Source organism: Corvus moneduloides, chromosome 7, assembly GCF_009650955.1.
Source record: "Corvus moneduloides isolate bCorMon1 chromosome 7, bCorMon1.pri, whole genome shotgun sequence".
In the NCBI taxonomy this organism is placed as follows: Eukaryota; Metazoa; Chordata; class Aves; order Passeriformes; family Corvidae; genus Corvus; species Corvus moneduloides.
In genome coordinates, this window is record NC_045482.1 from 38,977,485 (window position 1) to 39,001,973 (window position 24,489).

Below are 24,489 nucleotides of genomic sequence, written 5' to 3' on the forward strand. Positions count from 1 at the left end.
CCATGGATGTACTTCCTGCCTCACACACACCCTGGGACCCACTGCCTGCCAGAGCCCAGCCCGGGTCCCTGCTCGGAAACAGAAGGCACAAAAAAAGGAATTGAGATTTGCAGATCTGATAATGAGCCAGTTAATGACATAAATGATACCTCAAGAACCTCACTAAACCATCCAGGTCCTACAATTTAATCTGTAATAAATACTCCTGCATCATTGCGAGATGGCTGCTCATAATGGCAAATGAAATATGCTGGTATGATAGGTACAATAAATCTGGATTTTCCTATGGTTCCCTCAGGCTAGAACAATATGTAACCAGAGTGCGCACTGTCAGGATGAGCAGATCTCAAAGCCATCATAAAATCTAAATGGGGACTAATTAGGAGGCCCTTCCCTTCTAGAGTTACTATTTCTATTGACATTTTCCATGCATGAGCCCCTCCATAACATCATAAGTCACCAAGATAAGAACTCCCTAGATTACAGGGAAAAAGCTTTAATGGAGAAGTTGAACTCAAAGGCGATGCATAAATTTTCCTTCTGATACCCCGGGAAGTCTGTGTTCAGTACTTTCTTTACAAACTTTCCTCCCCAGTGCCAGCTGCTGCTCTGTCCGGCCCTGTCCGTGATCCCGCCCTTTTCTGGGCACAGGCACCTTGGGATGCAGCACAAGGAGACCCCGAACGCCCCGAGCCCGGCTCCCGGGAGGGCATCACCCTCTCCACAGCCCAGTGCCTGCTGGAGGGCCAGCGAGCCACGGGGCACAGGGACGGGGAGCCCCCATGGGGTCCATAGGTGGCCTCGGTAGCCCCAAGGGACACGGGTGGCTTGGCGTGGGATGGGGCACCTGCACTGCCAGGGCATTGGGCAAAATGCCAGGGGGAAATGGAACTGAGAGAGCCAGGATGGTCCATGGGCACGGGAGGGGCTGCAGGGCCGTGCCAGGGCCACAGCAAAGGGGCAGCAGCAGACAGGCCCTTGTCCTGCAGCAGGGCACGGCCCCAGGAACAGCAGCACCCCGAGGTGAGGGCGGGGGTGCCAGCCTGAGAGCACCCCCAGTACCCCGGGGCACCTCCTCATCCCCCTGCGGCCGCCACACCATCCCGGGAATCGCCTCAGGCCCAGCCTCCAGCCGCAGGATTTAGGAGTCATGCTGCCATCATGACCATGGAATCCCAGAGTCCCGGAATCCCAGACTGGGGGTGTCACCCTCTGCCTTGCTCCCGCCTGCCCAGTTACACCTGACCTGATGCTTCTGTGTACTGGGGCACCAGAACAGGGATGTTCTTCTCCGGGCTGTCCATCCCTGCAAACTGGGAGTGCCAAGTGGAAGGTGTCCTTGCCCATGCCAGGGCATGGAACGAGATGAGCTTTAAGGTCCCTTCCAACACCAACCATTCCAGGATTCTGTGATTTCATGAAATTGCAGGAAAAGATGGGAGAGTGTGATGTGTGCCAGGCATGTCATCAGTGAGTTATTCTTTTGTAATCTTAGTAAATACATTTTAAAAAATTTTATTAACTTTTACAAATATTTTCCTCCTTGCATACATGAAAAATAAGAAAACATATAGGAAAAAAACTGTAGCAAGGTAACTTGCATTGTAGGGAACACCTAATGGCTCCTGCTGTTGATCACATTTATCCTCACCTACAAGGGAAGACCTAATAACAGAATTCTCACTCATGAATAATAATACCATAAAGGCTTCACAAACGGAGAGGTTCAGGGCTAACCCTCCCACTGTTGGAGCCAGCAATCCCTTGCTTTTCCATGGTTTTGGTGATCTGAGGTGAGGAGCCAGCCAGCAGCAGCCAGACTGCAATTCCACGGGAGCTTCAACCAAATCCAAATGCTGGAGTTTTCACATTTGATCTTCAAATGCACATTATATTCTTGGAAATTACTGACGTAGGTAAACAAGCATTTCCTCAACAACAGCACTCCTGGAGGATGAGTCTAAATACCCTTTCCTCAACTTTGTGTTTGCACAGAGTTATACAGGGGAAATGAGCCTTCGGAGAATTATTAGAGGGCAAACGAGAAGCAGCCAAGTTTATGAAAAACTAGCACACGAATGACTGAGAGGATAGAGATCTATATCCTAAGTCAACTCCAGCTCCAGCTCATTTTTTTTTGAAGGAGAAGCATTGGCAGGTGTGATTTACTCTGTATTTTCTAGCAGGGTGTCGTTGAGGAGGGGACCTGCTCCCTCATTCCCCAGAAGTAACTCAGCCAGGGCCCTTGTTGCTCCCAGTAAGAAGAGATGAGGAGGAGAGGTGACCTCTGGCTGCAGCGCACAAGGGGTCCCAGTGTGGCTGGACCCCTCAGTCTCCCTGTGCTGCACTTCCCTGGGTTCTCACCATCCCTTCTCCCTCCTCTCTGTCACCAGCCGGGTGCCACAGCCATGGCAATAAATGCACAGCCCCATCCCACACTCCTCATCCAAGGTTCTGAGGAGATTCTCCAAGACCTGCATTTGGAATTGCAGTCGAGATTTCCCTGGCAGAGCCATTTTCACGAAGTTATGCTCAAATCCTCTGCAATGCCGGTGTATAAATATCAAACACACACCAGCTTTTCACTAAAAGGATGGGAATTCAGGGAAATCAAGATGAAATATATGTAGGATTTAATGCAGCACCACATCTTGGTCAAATAGCAGTTGGGTTTAAATGGATCCAGAAACCCTTCCCTTGAAGATGCACAGAGGAGCAGTAGCACTTTGTTCAGCAGGATCCCTGGAGCTGCAGCAGGGCTGCTCAGGCCTTTTATTCCAAATATTCCCTTCACGGGCTTACACTGCGCAAATGAGGGTGGGTGGGTTTGTTCAGTGGGAGAAAGTAATTCAAACCCAGCAAAATCAATAGGAGAATTCATGAGAGATCTCTCCTGCCAGCCATTTCCTTCTGCTTTTCCCATGGCTGCTCCCGAGGCAGACATAGGAACCACGGCCACATTCCCCCCAGCAGCTCAGGCTGCTGGATGGGGGGACGGCCCCGGGACTGTGCCCAGCACCGCTGCCCACCAGGGATGTTCCAGGACCAGCTGCAGCTGCGCACTGGCTTTGTACCCAGAGAGCTCTGACCACAAGGAAACCCAAGCCCCCCAAACACTGGTGAAAACGCTGGTGCATTTTTTTCTTGTCACCCCCAAACGCGTATGGTGTGTGCGGAGGCCCTGGACATTTCTGAGGGTGCCGGAGCATCCTCCTGTCTTGCCTGCACTTCGAGGAAGCACCTCTGCTCCCAACCGAAGCCCAGCTGGACACTGGTAAGGAAGAATGATTTATCAACAGATATAAATCAAACTGACTGTTCAGCAGTGCTGAGTAGCTGGAAATGAGAACTTCTGGAAGCACGGCCGCATCCAAACACGACAGCTCCATATCCGCCACCGCAGCACGGCAGAACTCATTTAGTCACTGCACCCATCTGTGTGTGCCCTTTTGTCCCTCTGAAGAGTCAGAAACTGGGAAGAAAAGACTTTTATCTCATAATAAGGATAATCCTGTTTCATATGCAACAAATCTACCATCCTGCCTGTGCAATTTGGGATCGCACCGTTGGGCACGGGCGATGCATCACCGTGGCGGTGCCCACGGCGCCAGGGCGTGCCGCAGAGGGCATGGGGCATTGCCAGCCTTTGGGGGTCACACATCACCCATCCCCATCCTTCCTAAAAGTTAATCAACAGCTGGACTGGGTGTACAGTGGCGGTGGGAAAGGGGCGAGCACGGCTCCCGAGGGCACGGAGTGGCCCCAGCTCTGCGATGGGGAGTCGGTGCCATGGCCCATCCCCTGGGGCTGTGCAGAGCTCAGAGCAGCAGCCGCTCCATCCCTGCATGCCAGGAGCCGTGGCAGCGCCAGATGGCAGCGGCAGGACGCTGTCCCCAGGGCATGGGGTCACCCTGCCCCCAGTAATGTGCCACTCAATTGCCACAAAGCTGCTGAGCAATTTGCTGCAGCACGCTCGGCGCAAGGAGCAGGGAAGGGGCAAAGCTTTGTTGGGAGCAGCACGGTTATTATTATTATTATGACTATTTAAAGAGCATCCCAGATGTGTTGGCACTTTACGGACAAAAATAATGGATGGGCCTTGGCCCCTGAAGCTGAAAATAGCACAAGCCCAGCCCCAGACAACAATGAGGGAGCCTGTGAAGAGCCGGAGCGAGGCTCTCACGAAAGAGCAGGGGTTGTACCTGTCCTCACCTCTGCTCCTGCACTGACCTGCTCCGACTGCCACCACAAGAAGTGTTTTTCCCTGATTTTCACTAAACATCCAGTAGCAAGGATGGGATAGTGGTTTGAATTATTTTCTGTCTCTCTCTAGACCTGAAGATAGTGTGGGTGGAGGAGCCACATGCATCAGCAGTGACACAGAGGGGGAATGGCTTCCCATTGCCAGAGGGCAGGGTTAGATGGGATATTGGGAAGAAATTCTTGGCTGTGAGGGTGGGCAGGCCCTGGCACAGGGTGCCCAGAGCAGCTGGGGCTGCCCCTGGATGCCTGGCAGTGTCCACGGCCAGGCTGGATGGGGCTTGGAGCAGCCTGGGACAGTGGGAGGTGTCCCTGCCCATGGGATGAGAATGGGATGGGCTTTGAGGTCCCTCCCAACACAAACCAGTCTGGGGTTCTGTGAAGTTGCTCTGTGAAGAGGTGCCCGGTGGGGATGGGGGTGAGCAGAGACAGGAGCTCAAGGATCCCACCCTGGGTGACCAAGCCCTCAGTGTTTTCAGGCTGTGCTCTGGCTTTGCCCTGTCTGAGGCCACCAGGTTGGCATTTGGGCACTTCTCCACACCAGGACCTGTGGTTGTGTCAGAGCAGTCGGGGTGGCAGGACCCACTCTGCTCAGCACCAGGACTGGGATCCAAAACTCGATGCAAGCCCAGCCCAGAGCACATGTGAGGTAGAGAAAGCTTCCTACAGTTTTTAATGAGCTGTGGATTGGGTGCCAGGCCATTCCGGTGCTGTTTTGTGAAATTACTGAGATTTATGTCTGGCTATTTAATATCAGCCTGGAAAAAAAAAAAAGGCTTGCCTCTGCTCGGCTCGGTGTGGCGGTGTCACTGCTGCTGCGTCCACCCAAAGATTCTAATTTTTTATCTTGTTCATTTTTTTCCCCTTTGCACTGATTATTTTTTTCTAATTTGGTGATCTCAGCGAGATGTTTGGGATGCACTTGACAGAGCATAATATATCACCCGTCAAGAGACCCCGGCCTTAAAAAAGTGGGGAAATTACTGGTATAATTACAGAGTAAACACTTGTCCGGGAAGGGAACGCCTCGGAGCTGGGGTGCTGCTCCCTCCGCCGGGGCCGGAGCCCAGCGTGGGGCACTGAGGCCGGGCTGCCCCGCGGCTCCGAGACGCCAGAACTGATTGTTTTAATACCAAAGTGACACCAAAGGGGGTCAAGTAAATAAATATGCATGTCTCACCAGTGCAAAATAATAAAATTCCAATGTGTGCAAGCCTGCTTGTTGAACATATGTTTGCAGCACGGCTAAGCCATCTGGCTCAATGTCAAGCATTTACACCAACTGCAGTCTTACACTACCTGACAGCAGAAAAGCTTTATTCCCCTGGTGTTTGGGCACAAATGGAGAAATATTATTGAAATGATTATCTGCATCAAGACTCAGATTTGGTTTGACATTTAGCTGGCTCTGTTTAATCCAAAGGGTTGTCTGAATGAATAAAGAGAAGGGTTCCTCCAGAAGATGCTGCGAGCAGCCAGGGAAAGCCAAATGATTAATGAGACTGAGAGGCTGGGTGGACCCTGCCCACCTCCACCCAGACCTCAGTGCCAAGAACTGCATCAGAAATCAGGCTGAGGCTTCTGGAGCTTGTCAGGATGATGCTCACGGCCGAGAGGCTCTATTTTTGGACCTTAAGAAAACAGCAGAAATGAGTACGTTGCTCCCAGGCAGGAAGGAAAGGTCCGTGTCCTAATTAAATACAATCTCGGAGAAGTCGCAGGTCCCCACCCTGCCGGCTGGAGCGGGATGCGCTCAGACCCCGACCCGGCGCAGACGGGGATGCCTGGGCTGGGGAGCCCCCTCCCCCACAGCCACCACCCCAGCACAGGGGGCTGTCGGCAGCACGGCCCACACCGAGGGCACCTTCATCCCAAACGGGATCCAGGAGCGAAAGGAAAAACAACCCACCAAGTTTGGGGTGAGCTGACAGGAGCCAAGTGGGAGCAGGAGCCGTTTGAACTCAGGGGGTTGCTGAAGGCTCAGTCTGACAGAGACAAATTCATCCCAGAAACCAGATATACTGTATTTTAAAATGAAATGGGATAGAATGCCAGGCACAGGGCTCTGAGCAGCGTCACGGTCCACAAAATGCCTCTTTGGGAGCACCAAAGCGCAGCCTCTTCCCGTGCCACGGCAGAGCAGCCTGCCCACGGCTTTCCCTTTCTCCTTTATATCTCCACTTCTGATTGTTGATTTGGATTCAAAATTAATTTGGTGATTTGAGTTTAATAAGAATGTTAGACATGATTTCCTGCTCACTCTTACTTTTAATTAACTTTTTAATTGAGATTTAAATGAATTCTAATGAACGGAATTGGTAGCCTAATTGATTTGTTGCACAGCGTGGGGAGGGATCAGTATGCCAGCAGCATTTTGATACATTACTCTGGGACGTCAAACAGCTTACAGGTTAATTTTTTGGCAGAGGTTACTTAACGGCAGCGCAAAACAATAATTTACGTTGGATTGATTAGTAAAGAGTTCCTGGAAAGTGTATGGTCCACGCTGGTTAAACGAGCTCCTGCTTATGCCTTCGTCACCTTGGCCTCTCCTTGGGAACTCATCTGGGGTTTGTCCGAGGACTTTTTGCCCAGAAGTGCCCAGATGCAAACTAGGAGTGACAGTATTCCTAAATAAATCCATAATACATTTATTTCCGTAAATAACTGAGAAAATGCACTCCTTTATCACACTGAGAACTGTGAGCAATGAGAAACCTGAGGACAGAGCGGGACACGGGCTGTGACCTCAGGCCCCACAGTCACAGTGGGCTCCCATTATGACCCAGACATCCCAGTGTGTGGGAAAGCAAAAGGGAAGCCAAGGCAAGGCAGGGCCAGGCAAGGACTGGCACATGATTAATTGCCAGCTCCCAGATTTCACAGCTTTGAGAGCAAATCAGCTGCTCAGAAGTGCTAAAATATAAACCCATTTTAGCCTCTGGATATTCACCCTCCATCAGGAAAGCTCATTAGAGGCTGGGGCTGGCATGAGGGGACGCAGGGGACAGAGCCAGGATCGGGGCCCTGCACACCCCCGGGCTGGGGGGCCGCATCACAACCCCACCCCCAAGTGCTCTGCCTCAGCCCCAAGGCTCGGTGGTGTCCCCAGCCCGGGTGTAAATCAGTGACACTGGGCCATCGAGGGTGTAAATGCAGAGCTTCGGAGATATTACTGCAGTCAGAGGGCAAAGCAGGATGGATGGAAAAGGAGAGCGGGGACAGGGCAGGGAAATAGGATGAGAGAGAGAAATATTACCAGCAACATCCGAAATGCCTTGAAATATAGAGCGCTCCCAAATTTAAAGGATTCAGGTTTAAAAGTTTCATTTTACGATTTATAAGGAATTTATGTGAAAATAATATTCAAAGACTGGCACTATTTTTTTCCATAATACCAAGCTGTTAGGTGGGAAGAGAGATCCATGGCAAACATTAAAATCCCTTCCTGCTCCTAAACAGAGGTGGGCAGAGCTGCTGCCTGCCGAGCCCCCCAGCATCACCAGATCCATTATTTGCTTCAGTCTGCTCCACTCGGGGCATTTGGTACATCACAAGCTGGAGATTAAAGGGAGAGCCTTTCTCAAATGCAGATTAATTTTGTTTTTCAACTTCTTAAGCTTCTGTTAACACCTTTTCTGCAATCAGTACAGTATCTTTTAAGTTAATTAGTTCTGGAAAAGAATTACCAGTGTAATTTGTGCTGAGCCCTCCCTCCCTTTCACTCACCAGACAGAGCAGCCTCTGATGGAGATAAAAGGGACACTGGAGGCTCCTCCAGTGACAAGAGGTGTTCGAGAGGAACTCCGATAACATCTTCAAACCATTTATCCCCGTTCAGCTCTGCAAATGGGGAGACAGAAGGAGTGAGCTGGAGTGAAGCACGTATCTCCATAACCTTTGGAGTTTTCTCCTGAATTATTTAGATCCCTAAACGCCCCACATTCCAGGCAGGGAGCACTGTGGGTCCTCCACAAGTGCTTGCCCTTGGGTCAACTGTTCCTTCTTCTTGCCACCTTGGAAATCATTTGTTTTATTGACAACGCTGCACAAGGTTCTGTGCAGCCTCCTGCGAAGCTGAGCTGAATTTTAGGTTCCACGCAGACCTTGAACATTTAAAATGAACTATGTGCATCACTGTTTTGCTGCCAAGGGCTGGCTGCCAGCAAAGCCGGAGCTCCCACACTCTGTCTTGCCTCATCTCAAGGGCTGGGGAAGCAGCCTTGGGCGGCTGAAGCCACGGGTCTCGCCCCACCTGGGGGTTTGTGTGTGTCCCTGCATTCTCACAACTCCCCACACTCAACTTTCACAGCATCTCTTTGACTCACTGTCGGGCTCAGTAACAGCAGAGATCAATTGGCAGTGCATAAATTTACCCTCAGAGCAGCCCAAAAGCTGTCACAGGTGGTTGCTGTCCTCCCCTGGAACAGGGTTCTGTCTCCTCACGGAGAGCAGCAGTGACAGCCGGAATTTCCTGTGCTCCCAGCCGGGGAGAGCCCAGAGACAGACCCAGCTGCTGGTGTGAGCTCCAGTGCAGCCACTGAGGTGAAGGTGGGTCAGGGCAGGCAGAAGGGAGCAGCAGAGCCGCATCCTGGGGGCTCCCACGGCATCCAGGGGCTTCCCTGACTCCTAAGAATAATATATGTATTTCAGGAAAGCTAATCCTGTTAGAAACGTACACAGCAGTAACGACAATATTGGCTTACTCTATTAATACTTTGCATTAAAATCAATTAATTAAATCCAAATGGAAAATATTTATATAAAAAAATGTTCACTGAAGCCTGGTTTTTTCCCTGTAAACCCCAAGTACAGCAGTGCCCAATCTGTCCCTCTCTGGAGTTTGCATTTAGAAGTGTGATCACTATCAAGTTTCCTGCTTTCAATGGGGGGAGGTTTATTCATAATTTGCAATGGGAAAAGCCTGGCCTATTTGGCAAGGCACATTATCCAGCTGATTCTGACTTAGTTAAGCTAAATCAGCCAATAAGCCTGGAGAAACTTTGTGACAACTGAAAAAACCAGCCTTGAGCGGGAACTGGCTGCTCCAACGGAAATAAAAGCTCTGTTAACCCATAACTGAACAAACGCCCTAATTTTGCCTTACACTACTACCCAGCTTCTCAGCCCCCTGCCGCTCTGTAAATGCATTGACAGTGAAGGACAGGCTGCACTGATCGCTCAGTTGAGGATTCCACCCCAACCCCTGGACTTTCCTCACCTGCAAGGGTCAGGACTCTATCAGCGTTATGGTGCAGGGTCAGAGCCAGAAAAACAGTGAGAAAAGGGGGAAATCCTCCAGATTCCTGTTGCCACTGGGACAATCTTACTTGCTAGAAAGCAGGAACCAGCGTGGTGCTGCCCAGCCACTGCAACTCTTCCTCTCTACATCCAATTCTTTTCTTTTTTAATGGAGCTACCTAACAAGGTTTTGTTGCCCATTCCTCTATTTTTCTTCAAGCTGTCTTTAGGGCTGAATTATTTTGCAGAACTGGTTGGAACTTTTTTGCATATTTGATTGTGTTTAATTGTAAAGTCAGCAGGACTGGATGTCTGGGTGCTGCTGCAGCTCACGGCTTCACTAACGAAAACACCTCTGGTGTGAGGAGCCCCTGGTGCCATCAGCACCCGCAGTCTGGGCAACAAGGGCCCCCGAAATGGAACTGCCAGGTTCAGAGTGGTCCTAAGACCACGGCTGTCCATGTCCAACTCCACCTACAAAGGCTTGGGAGAGTGTTTAGGGGTGAAGGTGAGCGGTGGTTTCACCTTGCTGTTCCCAGCTCACCGCCCAGCCCAGCTGGCACTGGGACCCTCCCTGCTCCCTGATACCCAGGCTGATGGGCTGAGTGAGCCAGCCCCCCACCTCTCCCCAAAACAGCAGTGAGGATGTCCTTATCCTCTTCCCTGATGTCCCAACCCTGGGCTGCCAGACCCCTGCCACCGCTGGACCACCCCGTGCAGAACCTACGTGACCTGTAGTACGAATCCCCCAGCTCAGCGTGGCATGTGATCATTAGAGAGGAGTTATTTGATTTATTTTTTACATACTGCAGTTAATTACACCGTCTCTGATTGTGCTGATCATTTCTGCTCCTCCTCAGCCTGGTAATCAACAACCCCTCGCAGGTCTCGTGGCAATGCCAGCATGCGGAACACGGTGCCTTCATTTGTGCTTGGTGTGAAACCAACTCAGACAGCGCCTTTGGGGTTTTTCTGCTGGATTCCCTGCTCCAGCTGGGGGATGAGGTGTTCCATTTGTCCCCTGCCCCTGGAGATACCTGGCCAGAGAGAGGCCAGGCTGGCACAGCACAGAGGTGACGCTGTTCCCGCTCCGTCGCACCCTCCGGGGACGGAGCCGCTGGCACCTGGGGCTGCCATGTGCCTGCTTGGGAAGTTTGGGAGATTGTTTTCACATGCCTTTGCCAAGACATGAGCGCTAGAAACTGAGAAATGCCAGGAAAAAGTGAGGCTGGGAAACGAGCAGAGTCAGACAGCCTCTCTCTGGGTGCCTGTTTTTTCCTTCAGTGACACAGAAATGAGGACGTGCCTCCCAAAATCCTGCAGCTCGCTGTAGTTACGTACCAGGAGGGATTCCTCCTGCACTCATCACTGCTTTTTTTCTCTTCTAAATGATGCTCTGAGTAACTGCCTCTATGATATCATCTGCTGAGGTCTTTCGAATTTCTGCTTTGTATGAAAGACAAAGAATTCTCCACAATTAATGTGCTTTGAGGGTTTCCTGTCACAAGGAATGTAATTAACTCTTTGCTGGCCCAACTAATTTCTGCATTTTAAAAAGCAGCCTGATAATGACAAAAGTGGAGCACTCAATCCACAGGATAGCCATTAACGGCGCTCCAGCATTGTGCCGGCTCCATTCAGCCCACAATTACTGTCAGGGAATGGCACTGGAAGCTGCTCCTTGTACGCAAACAAGAATACTGTTCATTAAAGGCCACTTCCAATGAAGCACAATCTGTGTTTGTAATGAATATTTGAGAAAGGAAATAAAATCCTGCACTCCAAAACCTGCGATACAGTTGTTATTAGTTTAAAACCAGACTTTCTCGGGGCTGACAGATGTTGGCACGGTGGAGGATACGAGGTGGCCGGTGAAGGAGCTTTGAGTCCAGGGAGGAACAGCCGGGCTCAAGGTATCTAGGGGTGGAAAACCAGGCTGAGGGAAACCTACATCCGTGTTGAATGGGAGAGCGCTGGATGTGTTCACCTGGAGAAGAGAAGGATCCAGGGAGAGCTCAGAGACCCTTCCAGAACCTAAAGAGACTCCAGGAGAGCTGCAGAGGGACTTGGGACACGGGATGGAGGGACAGGACACAGGGAATGGCTTCCCAGTGCCAGAGGGCAGGGCTGGATGGGATATTGGGAAGGAATTTTTCCCTGTGAGGGTGGGCAGGCCCTGGCACAGGGTGCCCAGAGCAGCTGGGGCTGCCCCTGGATCCCTGGCAGTGCCCAAGGCCAGGCTGGACACTGGGGCTGGGAGCAGCCTGGGACAGTGGGAGGTGTCCCTGCCCATGGGATGAGAACGGGATGAGCTTTAATGTCCCTGCCGCAACAATCCTGGGATTCTGTCCCAGGACAAACTCGCTCTGCCGCGCGCACCGAGCGCAGCGGCGGCTCCAAGGCCGCTCCCCCTGTCCCGGGCCGGCACACGGGCCGCACCGGCGGGTCCGGGCGCTGCAGGGTCCCCGCTGCCCCCGGCAGCCCCCGGCAGCCCCCGGGCCCCGCGGCAGCCCCCGACACCCCCGGCAGCCCCCGGCAGCCCCCGGCAGCACCGGGCCCCGCGGGAGCCCCGGCCGGGGCCGGGCCGGGCTGGGCGGGCTCGGGGCGCTCGGCGCTTCCGCACGGCAACAGTGCCCCCTGTGGGCCGGCGGGCACACGGCACGGGAACCCCCCAGCGCCGGGACACCGGGACACCGGGACACCGGGAACCCACCCACAGCACCGGGACACCGGGACAGCGGGACACCGGGAACCCACCCACAGCACCGGGACACCGGGACTCCGGGAACCCACCCACAGCACCGGGACACCGGGACACCGGGACACCGGGAACCCCCCAGCACCGGGACACCGGGACACCGGGAACCCCCCGACACCGGGACACCGGGACCCCCCCAGCACTGGGACACCGGGACACCGGGAACCCCCCAGCACCGAGACACCGGGAACCCCCACACAGCACCGGGACACTGGGACACCGGGACGGGAACCCCCCAGCACCGGGACACTGGGACACGGCCCGGGAACTCCCCCACAGCACCGGGGCACCGGGACGCCGCACGGGAACCCCCCAGCACCGGGACACCGGGACGGGAACGCCACAGAACCGGGACACCGGGACACCGCACGGGAAACCCCTGGCAGCACGGACACGCCGGCAGCACGGGGACCCTCCTGATAGCACCGGAACCCCCTCCCCCGGAATACGGAGACACCTCCCGGAATACGGGGACCCCTGAGAGCGCAGGACCCATCCCGGCAGCACCGGGACCCCCGGAATAGGGGCACCCCCAGCAGCAGGGACACCCCCGGCAGCGCGGGACTCACGGGACTCCCCCCTCGGGAGCACAGACACCCCCCCCACCCCTGGTTACTGGTTTCTTTAAGAACTGGGTTTGGGAAAGGTTTCAGGAAAACATCTGATTCATCCTGACATTTACTGGGGTCAGACTTGACTCTGTGGGTCCCGAGGTTTTCATGCGCAAGAAAATTCCGAAGAATTCCAGATTTTAAGGAAAACATTGAATTTTATGGGAAGAAGAGATCCCTTGACAGAGAAGTCAGAGCATTTTGCACAAGTATTCTCTGGCTGTGTGTAGTGGTGGAGTCACCAGCACTGGAGGGATTATTATAGTACTTTATGAATATGTAACTATAGGAATGGATAAAATCATTACAATAAAAATATGCAAAAAGATATTGACTACAACTCCCTGACAGGAGGGTGGAGGTGAGGGGGAGCTGGGCTGTGCTCCCACCTGACAAGCAACAGGAAAGAGGAAATGGCCTCAAGTTGTGCCAGGGAAAGCTTAGGTTGGATTTTAGGGAAAATTTCTCCTCTGAAAGAGCTGTCCAGCCCTGGCACAGCTGCCCGGGACAGGGGTGGAGTGCCCATCCCTGGAGGGATTTTAAAGCCATGTGGATGTGGCACTTTGGGGACACGGGACAGTGGTGGCCTTGTGCTGGGGGAGCAGTTGGACTCGATGGTCTCAGAGGGCTTTTCCAACCCAAATGATTCCCCAGCAGGAGTAGCAGAGGAAAGTTCTCATCCTGGCATCCCTCTAAGACCGGTCAGGGCCTGGCTTTGGCCTTGCCCGAGGTGGGTTTGATGGCAGCCGGGAGTAAGAGCCAGGAATCGCCCCCTTGTCCCTGCTGAAAAGTGATTAAAGCTGAACAGGCAAAGCCCTGCTGATGCTCGGTGGGGGTGCAGGGGGGGCTGTGCTGCACTGGTGGGAGTTGACCAGACGAGGAAGAAAGCCAGGAACAATTCCCAGCCCGCAGTTTGTAGACCCGAATATACAGAATGGCCAAAGAGGGGAATTTCTAAGGTGACAGAGAAATTCCAGCCCAGGGAGGAAAACAGTAACACGGCAGGAGGGGGACCTGCGGGATGGAGTAGCTTTCCCTGCTACAGGAGTCCTTCCCAAAATAACTTTCATTTCTCCAGTACCAAAACTATATTTAGTTAAGACTTTACAAGTGAAAATCTTAGTAATCATGAAAAAGAGAAGTAAAAACGTTGTTGACCTTGTTAAATCCTAACGTGGCTATTTAACTTAATGGCACTGCACATGCTGATAAATCCCATGGGATCCCTCCCCCTTTCTCCCTAGAGGGATAAACACGGTTTGTCATGGTGAGAGAACACTCTATAGTGCACGAATAATCAGAACGTATTGTTGGATCCAATTTTCTATCATTTACTTTTTGCTGTCAAGCAAAAGTAGAGCCCAGTACACAATTTAGTCACGGGTGGAAGGAGAATTAGCCCTGTAACACGAACAACTTTCGGAGGAAAAAGTTGAGGAGCTGCAGCCTGCATTAACTCCCATTGTTTGCTGCCCTCATGAATGCCATGAAAGAATTTGATTTTCATTATTATGTACTTTGCATGTTGCTTGTATTAAATCGATGGGCTACTTCCCTTCTTGTTTTCCCTGCAGCTGATCTAAAAGGCCTTTTGAAAGGAGCCTGGCCTGGCGCAGACAAAGACTGATTCTTCATCCCCTGACATGTCACGCCACCAAACGGGGTTTTGTGCACTCTGTCAGTGTCTTAATCCGAGCGTCACGCCAGCCCGCAGCACCTGCCCGCTCCCAGACCCCTTCCAGCACTTCATCCTTCAACTTGTGTACCTTGGGCAGACACGGCGATGAGTGCCGATAACACCGGAGATTTACATGTTTCTGTCACCGCCTGCATTTGTCACACGTCAGCCCGCCCGGGAGCCGGGGGAGAGGAGGGGAGAGGAGGGAGCAGCTCTGGTTTGCTCTGGCCCTCGGAGATCTCTCCCGGGGGGTTTCCCGTGCTGGCGTGGGCTGGCACTCGGGAGTGGAGGGGTCTCACCTGATAACGGGCAAGGAGGGACCCGAGGGCAATCCCCATCCCCTCCTCAGCCCCCTGCCCTCGGCTGGGGCCGGCACCGGGCTGGGGAGGGATGGCCGTGCCAGTGCTGACCCCCCAGGCCAGGGTTCCCCGGACGGACAGGAATGCGCCCGGGGGCTGGAGGTCACACAAAGCCAGTGAGGGGCTCCAGCCCCCTCGACTCTGCCGCTGTGCTGCCCCTGGCAAACCCCGGATCACCTCTGCGTGTCACCTCTGCGTGTCACCTTGTGCCCTTTGGGATGGGAGTGCTGGTGTTTTGGGAAAAGGGGAGGAAAAAGGGAAAGGGAAAAGGGAAAGGAAGGAAAAGGTAAAAAAAGGATAAGGATAAGGATAAGGATAAGGATAAGGATAAGGATAAGGATAAGGATGGCAAGTGAAAGGGAAAAAGGGGGAAAGGGGGAAAGAGAAAAGGAAGGAAAAGGAGGAAGGAGAATAGGAAAGGGAAAACCAAAGGGGATAAAGAAGGAAAAGCAAAGGATTTAAGTAAAAGGATAATCACCGAATAGAATCACAGAACCATTTAGATTGGAAAAGACCTCCAAGATTGTTACCAATCGCCACCTTGTCACCTTGAGGTGGCCTGACTGTGGCATGGGGCATCCACATGGGATTCACAGCCCTGGGTGCAGAGTGCCAGGTCAGACGGACACAAACATCCACCGGGAATGGGAGAACAGAACGCCAGGGGGGAAATTCCTCCGGGCTGAGCACCTGGGATGTGTTTGCAGCACCTTAGCTACGACCCCGAGCGCTGGCAGAGCAAACGGCCGTCCGGAGGGACAACACTAGCTCAGCTTTTATGCCTTTATGAGAATTCCACCGAACTCCCATCAGGGCTCTGCCCGTCCTGTGTCCCACCAGCCCCTCAGCGCCTCCTGGACCATTGTCTCCTGAAAGGCGGAGGCACAGCCAGCGCTGCTCTTTGTCCGGCATCCAGTTTGTCTGGCATCTGACATTCGCAGCGCCGAGGGCTCCCGGCCCCGCGCTGTGCCACCGCATCCTCGTCCTGACCAGCCGCCAAAACCCGAGCAGGGCGTGCCAAGCGGGGCGAGCGGCTTCGGAGCCAATGGCTGCTGCCTGGAGAAATGGAATATGCTAATCCAGAGGCTTTAGAAATGGGAATGCTAAGGAAGAGGTGTTCTGGACAGGCTAAGATATGAAGTAGAAGATTTCAGGCTTGTCCCAGCCTGGCTCCCGAATGCCGGAGTTCCAGCAGTGTGGACTCTGCGCTGAGTTGCCCCTGGGAAAGGTGTAAATTACACCTGAAATGGTGGGACTCAGCGCAGAGCAAGTACAGCACCAGTGCTGTGGGACTGCAACGCTCACATGTGATCACTCCAACACCTATTTTAAAGTACATTATGCAATGCATAAAAAATAATGATTTTGAGACAAATTAAGCCATAACAGCATCAAATCAGTTTGTCTACGCAGTTAATATGTTGATTAATGTCCTGTTATGACTGAGACACTCATTTTTATGTCATTATTCAACTCAGTGTTTTCCCATAGCTATTGAATAAAATTGTAATTATTGCTCTAAATTACCAGAGAACCATAGAATGGTTTGGGTGGGAAGGGACCTTAAAGCCCATCCAGTGCCAGCCCTGCCATGGCAGAGACACCTCCCACTGTCCCAGGCTGCTCCAAGCCCTGTCCGACCTGGCCTTGGGCACTGCCAGGGATCCAGGGGCAGCCACAGCTGCTCTGGGCACCCTGTGCCAGGGCCTGCCCACCCTCCCAGGGAACAATTCCTTCCCAATATCCCATCCAGCCCTGCCCTCTGGCACTGGGAAGCCATTCCCTGTGTCCTGTCCCTCCATCCCTTGTCCCAAGTCCCTCTGCAGCTCTCCTGGAGTCTCTTTAGGTTCTGGAAGGGGCTCTGAGCTCTCTCTGGATCCTTCTCTTCTCCAGGTGATCATTCCCAGCTCTCCCAGCCTGCCCAGGTCCCTCTGGATGCTGTCCCTTCTCTCCAGCATGGTGACTACCCTGCGCACCTTGGTGTCACCAGCAAAGTGCTGATGGTGCCCTTGCACACTGAGCAGGGCTCCCAGGAGGATCTCACATCTGGTTTTATTTTATTTATTCACTGAAATTGTATCTGGCCTCTGAATGTCAAATTGTAACTCAGAAAAAATAGCTGTTGACATTAAAAATAATGACGGCCTATTTCAAGATTCATCCTCTTTTTAGACTTAATTGCTTATTTAATTGCTAAGTTGAGAGTTAGAGACCCTCGAAAACAAAATGAAAGAAAACTTGGCAGTTCTGGGTCAATGGTTGGACTCGATGATTTTTAGGGATATTCCACTTATTTCCTAAATAAGCCGTGATTCTGTGACAATTTTTTTAGCAGTCTTGTATGGGAGGAAAGCTAAGGTGGTTTCAATTTTTTGATTGTTTTTGGTATTTTTTTATAGAGTTTTTTATAAGGAATTAAAGGTTGGACTCAACGATCTTGGAGGTCTTTTCCAACCTTAATGATTCTATGATTCCATGAGTTGCATGAAGGGTGCAGATTCAAAACACCTGCAGGAGCATCTTTGGATGCTCTTTTGAAGAAATATAAAAAAGGGGGAAAACCTGTATTCCCCGAATAAAAGTGTATCCCCTGGGGCACCTAAACTATTCAAGAACTTCCCAGCTGTCCTGACCATTCCCAGCATTTTCCTGCCTGGCCCCTGCCAGATGCTTTCCAGGGCTCAGGGTGTCTCCAGGGAGAGTGGGGGGTACTGGCACCCATCCCACCGCTGCCAGCCTGGTGCTGGACTGGGACCAGTGTTCACCAGCACCAGGAAAAATCTGCCCTGCCGCTGCCTCCTGCCTCTCATCCCAGCACAGGCAGAGCTGTGGGTGCACAGACGCTGTGGAGGAGGTATCAGGTCTGCTTAGCTTGATTGAGAAAGGTTAATTACATGTGAAATGAGACTGGGATTCAGACTGTGTTTGCTCTAGATTTTGTGTAATGTTATATCAACACTGGGATTCTCTGTTATTCTATTAACAAAATAAATTCATTTTGTTTGGTTTCATTTTACTGTTGTTTTAATCCCACTGAACATTTATACTGTTATTTAATTTTACTAAACATGTGTGGATAGTAAAATACCTACAGAATTAAACTACCCAAGGATATTAAAGTGATCCAGTTCTCATGGAGATTTGATCTGCTAATTAGCCACACCAATTTTATGGATCATTGCAGCGCACTTAAAATGTATTGTTATATGTTCATAATCTTTCCTTAATGAGCTTTTATTGAGAGCACAGGCCAGCCGCGGCGCGCTGCTCGGCACCGGGGCTGCCTCAGAGCCCGGGTGCCTGTGCCTGCCTCCTGTGCCGCAGGAGCGGGACCCCGCAGCATTTGGGCTCGGGGCAGCGGGAGCGGGGTCCCCTGTCCCCCGGGGTGCCAGGGCGGAGCGGCAGGGTCCCGCACCGGGCTGTGCTTACGGGAGGGAGAAAACCACTTTAAAATCCAGTAAACCAGGAGCACCCGGGAAGGAGAGGAGCTCTGGTCCTTTCCCCACCCCCCAGCCCCGGGGCCAGCTCGCAGCAGCCGCAGGGAACGGCCCCGCTGGGCTCGGAGCATCCTCCGGGGTCTGCCAGCACCCTGCGGCACCCCGGGTGTGTGAGCTCCAAAAGTGGAGCAGATCCACCTGCAAACCTGCTCCTGCCCAGTCAGCGCTGCAGCTCCGAGGCTGTGGCACAGGACCGGGTGGCTGGGGCTCCGGGAGAGCCGGGAATGCTTCCATCCCGGGGTGGGCGTGCTCTGGGAATCATGGATCTGCAGACCGCGGCGTGGGCCCCTCTCCGTGGCCAGGTCCCTCGGCCGGCAGCAGCGGAGCAGGAATCCAGCCCCACACCCTCAGCAGGAAGAACTGGAACCTGGTTTAACCTTTATTAGGCCCACAGGTTATCTCTGGCCTGAACCTGCGCGAATTAGAATGGGGACGATGCTGAAGGTTTAACAGTCCCCCTCCAAGGAGGGAGAGGAGAGAATGAGGGAGTCCCAGCACCGGTGGGCTCATTTTTGGCTGGCACAACTCGCAGTTCCCCTGTCCTGCAGCCCTCTGGGTGGCAAGCCATGGCCCATGTGGGTGCCCAACACCTTCTACAATCAGGGATTATATCCTAAAGCCAGAGCCAATGGGTCACTTTTTAACACACGGGGTCCTGACAAATGTGAGGATCCCTGAGAGAGCTGGGGGGAGCATCCCCTGTCCAATGAGTTGTTGATGTGTCCTCTACTCCCCATGGGTCTGCCTTGTTTGAGTGGTCTGCAGTTTTCCTCCAGGGCAGGAGATCACTGAATCATGGAATGGTTGGAGTTGGAAAATCCCTCTCAAACCATCGAGTCCATCCATACCCCAGCACTGCCCAGGCCGCCACCAGCCCATGTCCCCAGGTGCCACATCCACACAGCTTTTACATCCCTTCAGGCCTGGGGACTCCATCATTGCCCTGGGCAGCTGTGCCAGGGCTGGACAAACATTTTCTTGAAGAAATTTTCCCAATATCCAACCTAACCCTCCCCTGACAGGCCCAGGGTTGAGCTTTGTGCCGGGATGGACACGGGGATGCAAGCTTGACAGGGAGCTGTGACATCGGGGTGAACACAACCCACAGCTGCTCGCGAGGGTCCCGGGACCCCACCCCACCCATCCCCGGGTGCTTCCATGGTCCTGGTCCCCGCTGCCGTTGCGGGGTTGCTACTTAGTTAATTAGGGAGGAAAACCTGGCGAGCCGAGAGTGAATCGCAGATCAGAGTGTGCTGTTTGGCGCTGGCACGGGCTCGTTTAACAATTCAAGGGTCACTACCTGCAAAAGTGAGGACACCGCTTTACAAGCGCGCGGATCCCGCCAGCTACAATGTGCGCGTCGGGATAATGAACTTAAAACAATCGTAATTAGCAGGCCGAGACAAAGGATTAAAATTAAACCTGAATGGTGCGGTGCGTGCAGCTTGCTTGTAGAACAGCGCTAAGCCAACTTAATCCATTTTAATTCGGCGCGGGCCGGGCGGCGGCAGCGCGGGGTCGGGGTCGGCGGCTGCGGAGCCGCGATACATCCTCCGGCCGCGCTCCGCCGGCGCGATAAGGCCCGGGGCGTCCCGGGGGACACTGCCCGCCCAGCATCCCCGGGGAGCGGGTGTCAGCGTGTCCGCGGGCTGGCGGGGCGCGGCGAGCGGCGAGCGGGGCGCCCCGTCATTGTGCCGCGGTTGTCATTGACTGATCAGGCCCTTTGAGCGCGCTTTCAGAGTCAATGGACCCACCTGAATAGATGAAAGGCAGACAGCTCCTGACAAACAAGGGGCTGCAGAATATTCATTGTGCATCTGCGAGGGAAAGATTAATGTATTAGAAATTAAAATGGGCCCGGGCTGTATGATCTTGCTCTAACACTTGGCCAGACCTGTGTCACCCACCGCAAGCGCCTGAAGTCGGCAGACAATCCTGCCAAGGTAGTGGGAATCATTAAGCATCCGGCTATTGTGCACGGTGAATAATAAAACTTTCCCCCTATTCTTTGCCCGGAGCTGACAATGAATAATTCCGGAGCTATTTGCAATGTTAACAGCACCTATCTTGCCCATCCATTCCTTCACGATAAGGATGGAAATATGCATTTCAACAGTCTGCACAGATAGTGATTCACAGGCGCTTCAAAGGACACCTGCCACTCAAGCGAAGGGCTGTCAGTCTCCCGCCGCCGCCGCTGCCAGCAAAATGGCGAAAAGATTATCTGCACTTTATTCCTTTTCTCCTCCGATTATAACACCGGTACGTTTGCCATCGACTGACAAGTGATTTACACTCGCTACTGTAATGTGGTTAAGCTAGGAAAAGCTATTCTCTTAGGCAGCCCTTATTCCTTCAAGGTTTACAACTGTATCCAATATCCTATCGCAGTGTGATCGCGGCCGTACTGAACGCCATTAGGGGAGATATTAGGAGCGTTTAATCTGTTTGCTGACATAAAGGTGACAGTGATAAAGTCCTGTCTCTGACGTCAGGGCCTGGCCAGCTCAGCCGACTTTTACACATCAGGAGGGTGGCCGAAGTTCGGGGGGATCTGACTGGAAGGGCTCCAGACTCCTCCACAGCAGGTCCTGGGAGCAGACTCTGCCCACGTGGACTCTTTTCGTGTGGAAGAGGGGTGAGTTGTGGACGTCCCAAACCTGGCAGTGTCCAAGGCCAGGTTGGATGGGGCTTGGAGCAACCTGGTATAATGGAAGGTGCCCCAGCCCATGGCAGAGGGTAGACATGAGCTTTAAGGTCCCTTCTAACCAAAAGCAGTCTGGGATTCTCTGATTCCATGAGTCTGGAGCCTGTCACCGTGGTCTCGTGCAAGTAAGCCGGTGGAGAACACCCCTGACCTTGCACCCTTCACCCCTAGCAGCTGTCCCAAACAGGCTGTGCCCTGCACCCTGCAGCAGAGCAGCTCCCAGGCAGCCATAGGTCCTGCCAGCAGCGCAGCAGCTGCTCCTGCTCCACTCTGGGTGCTTTCAGGGCAAAAACAAACAAGCAAAACCCTGGTGCAGAGTTCCCACTTATCCGAAATATTTTCCAGATTATTTACTTGAAATTCTTCCACCACAATCTTCCCATTGTGCCTGTCAGGAGGACTCCCCAACCAGCAGGCTTTTCTCCATCAATGTCCACTTTCTTTCGGCACCAGCAGCAGGAATACTGGGAGTGACTCAGAGTGGCAGCTCCAGCTCTTTCCAGTGGGAAACAGTTTTAGTGCGAGAAGAAGAGGCGCCATGGTTCTGTGTGCCCTAATGGCACCATTTTCACCATGCTGACCTTCACCAGCCACGCTGGGCAAGGGGCTGGGGACCCCGAACTCCCCCAGACGTGCCCTGCTCTGTGCGCTGGCAGAGGGCCCACGCTGGCAGAGCCTGGGTGTGCCCAGCACCAACAGCTCCTTTGGAGCCAGCACCGAAGCGTTGCCAGAGCAGGGCTGGGCACCGAGGCTGGGCAGGGTCCCAGGTCCCACCGGAGCACACCGGTGGAACTTAGCTGTGCTACAGGGAGCTGGGAGCCCAGGGCTCATGGATTAATTAACAGGCTACTCTGATCCTAGTAAATGGGACAGTTTGGAAACTGGGTCCCACAGATCCCCAAAGCTTGCAAGAGCTGAAGGGGTGCAGGAGCTGTGCCAGTGCCCTGGGAGATCTGCCTGAGACCAGGAACCAGGAACTCTGGAGACAGCAGAGGGACCAGGGCCCCCCAGCAATCCCTGCAGAGCCCTCCTCTGTCTGTGGGCACCATCCCTGTGTGGGCCCCAGCTGTCCCTGGGCCGGACAAAGCGGGCATTCTCCGCCTGGCTCCGCAGCGCGGCACTGCTGGCAATGCCACCCTGGAAATCCTGACTCACAGGGACATTCGTGCCTTGCCACCCTGCCAGGCACTGGGGTCCCCCCCAGCAGCCCCCACACCACCCCACAGCCCCCAAATCAGGGTAGCCTCCAGACCCCATGAATATCCTGCCTCCATCCAGCAGCTCCACACACAGATTTTCAAGGTTCCCTCCAATGTGGAAGAGGTCTCCTGAGCTGGGGGCGCAGCAAGGCCAGGTGGAAATCTCTCCCTGAAGGGGAATTATTATGATCATGTGAAAACACAGTGTCTGTTATGGTTTTTTAAGAAAAAACCAGTGCCCAAGTCAGCGTTCAGACCGACAATCTGCTTGCAACAAGGCCTGCTCCAAAGCGGGAGTGAGCCTGTGTGTGCTCAGGGATGTGGGGTCGGGGCCACGCTGGGGTGGGTGCTCCAGCACTTCCCCAGCCCCGGCTCCAGCCCTCCCAGCTCATCCCCTCTCATGTCAGGACCGTGGGCTTGCCCTGACCCCTCTCTTTAGGAATGGAGCCCTGTCACTGTCACTACACAGCTTGAGCAGCTCCACGAGGCCTCACCAGTACAAGGACACTGTTGGTCACCTGGGTGTTGGTTCCATGTCCCTTCCACAGAGCAGGCTGTAATCAGTGCTGCATTCAGCAGAACCAACAAGGAAGAAACCACGGCCCAGGAACTGTGCCCGCAGGTGTGGCCAACACAGGTCTGTGCCACAGAAGTGGTGCTTTCGAGGTCGTCCCTTTGACCTGCACAGAGACATTCTGGTCCACAAACAGAGAGGGGTTTTTTCAGCCCCCGGCTCCAGCCAGGGGCCTGTGGAGTGTGGAAGGTTCTCGTGTCCACTGGCACATTGCCAGCACTGGTCCCTGAGGACGTGGCACTGCACCAGCATCTGCAGTCAACCCCCAGCAGCATCTGCTTGTACACAGACATTTGGACCAACGTGTTGTCGGTTCTGGAAAGACACAGGATCCCCGTTCCAGCCCATGGATTCCCTGGAGTGAGGGTGGAAGTGATCTGGTTTATGTCGGCAGGTCTTAAGCTTAATACAGGAGTGAATTCAGCCTCCGTCCCACTAAATTATCCAGCAAGGGCTGAACCCTATTTTTCTTTTGAAGAAGAACAAGGGCGCTGAAATAATTTGTGGATGTGGGTTCCTAATCTTAAATAATTCTTACCATTTAAAACAGTTTTTGCAGGAAATATTTTATAGTTAGAGAAATAGTTTTTGACATTTTGGGGGGGAAAAGAACAATGGACCGTTTACAGGTCTACACAGTAGATTAATGAATCTAATTGAGTCTGTAGGGAAATGCTTCAGTTTAACTACTGGAACTAATTTATACATTCACTACATCGTAATAAGTCAATTTAAGTTTCTGGAAATAAAACTGGATATCCTGGGTATAGATTTGAACTATAAATTTCTGCAAGAAAGGAGTCTGTGTGTTCATTATACATTGTAAAATTACCATATGGACCTGTCAACACTTCTTAGCACAGCTTTGTAATAATGTCATTTAGTTTAACATTGTAATGTGCCAGCTGAATTAATGCGTGTGGCACAATGAACGCCTCCCACCGCCGGTTCGGGATGGGGGGGCAACTTTTAAAGGGGTTTCTTATGCAAAAGAGTTTTGTCTGTATTTGCACAGCCAATATCTGGCCTCTGATCAGGTGTTATCAGCATAAGTGAGTGTCTAGGACTGCTCAGCTCCCAGCAGCTGCTGCTGGAGTCCCAGGGACAGGGATCGGAGCTTCCAGCCGCAGGACTCGGGTAGCCATGGGCAGGACACGGAGCAGAGCCCTGCGCCAGGCTGCATCAGAGATCACCCGGTTCTCCTCTCGCTGTCGCTGCTGACTTTCTTCTCCTCCCTCTGTTATTTACAGCCCTGCAGCCGCTGCCGCTGCTCTGCTGCCCACGCAGGCTGAGGAACAGACAGCTCTTGTTCCAAATCCTTCTCTCCGTGCTATGCTTCCAGCTCTCCACTTTCTATGATGTGCTCAGAACACTTTTTTCACTCATCCAGTCAAAAAAACAAAAGTTCTCAGAGGTAAATGGAGTCAGAGGCAGAAGTAGCAACATTCCCATTCCCTTCTGGCGAGTTACTGGGGGCACTGGTGCAGAGACACCCCTCAGACTGGACCCTGGACTTGCTGCCCAGAGCTGCATCCAGCTCACAGCTCACCTGAGAGCACCTGAGCCACATGCCCATGGCAGAGCAGCTGCGCGAGCCCCCTTTTT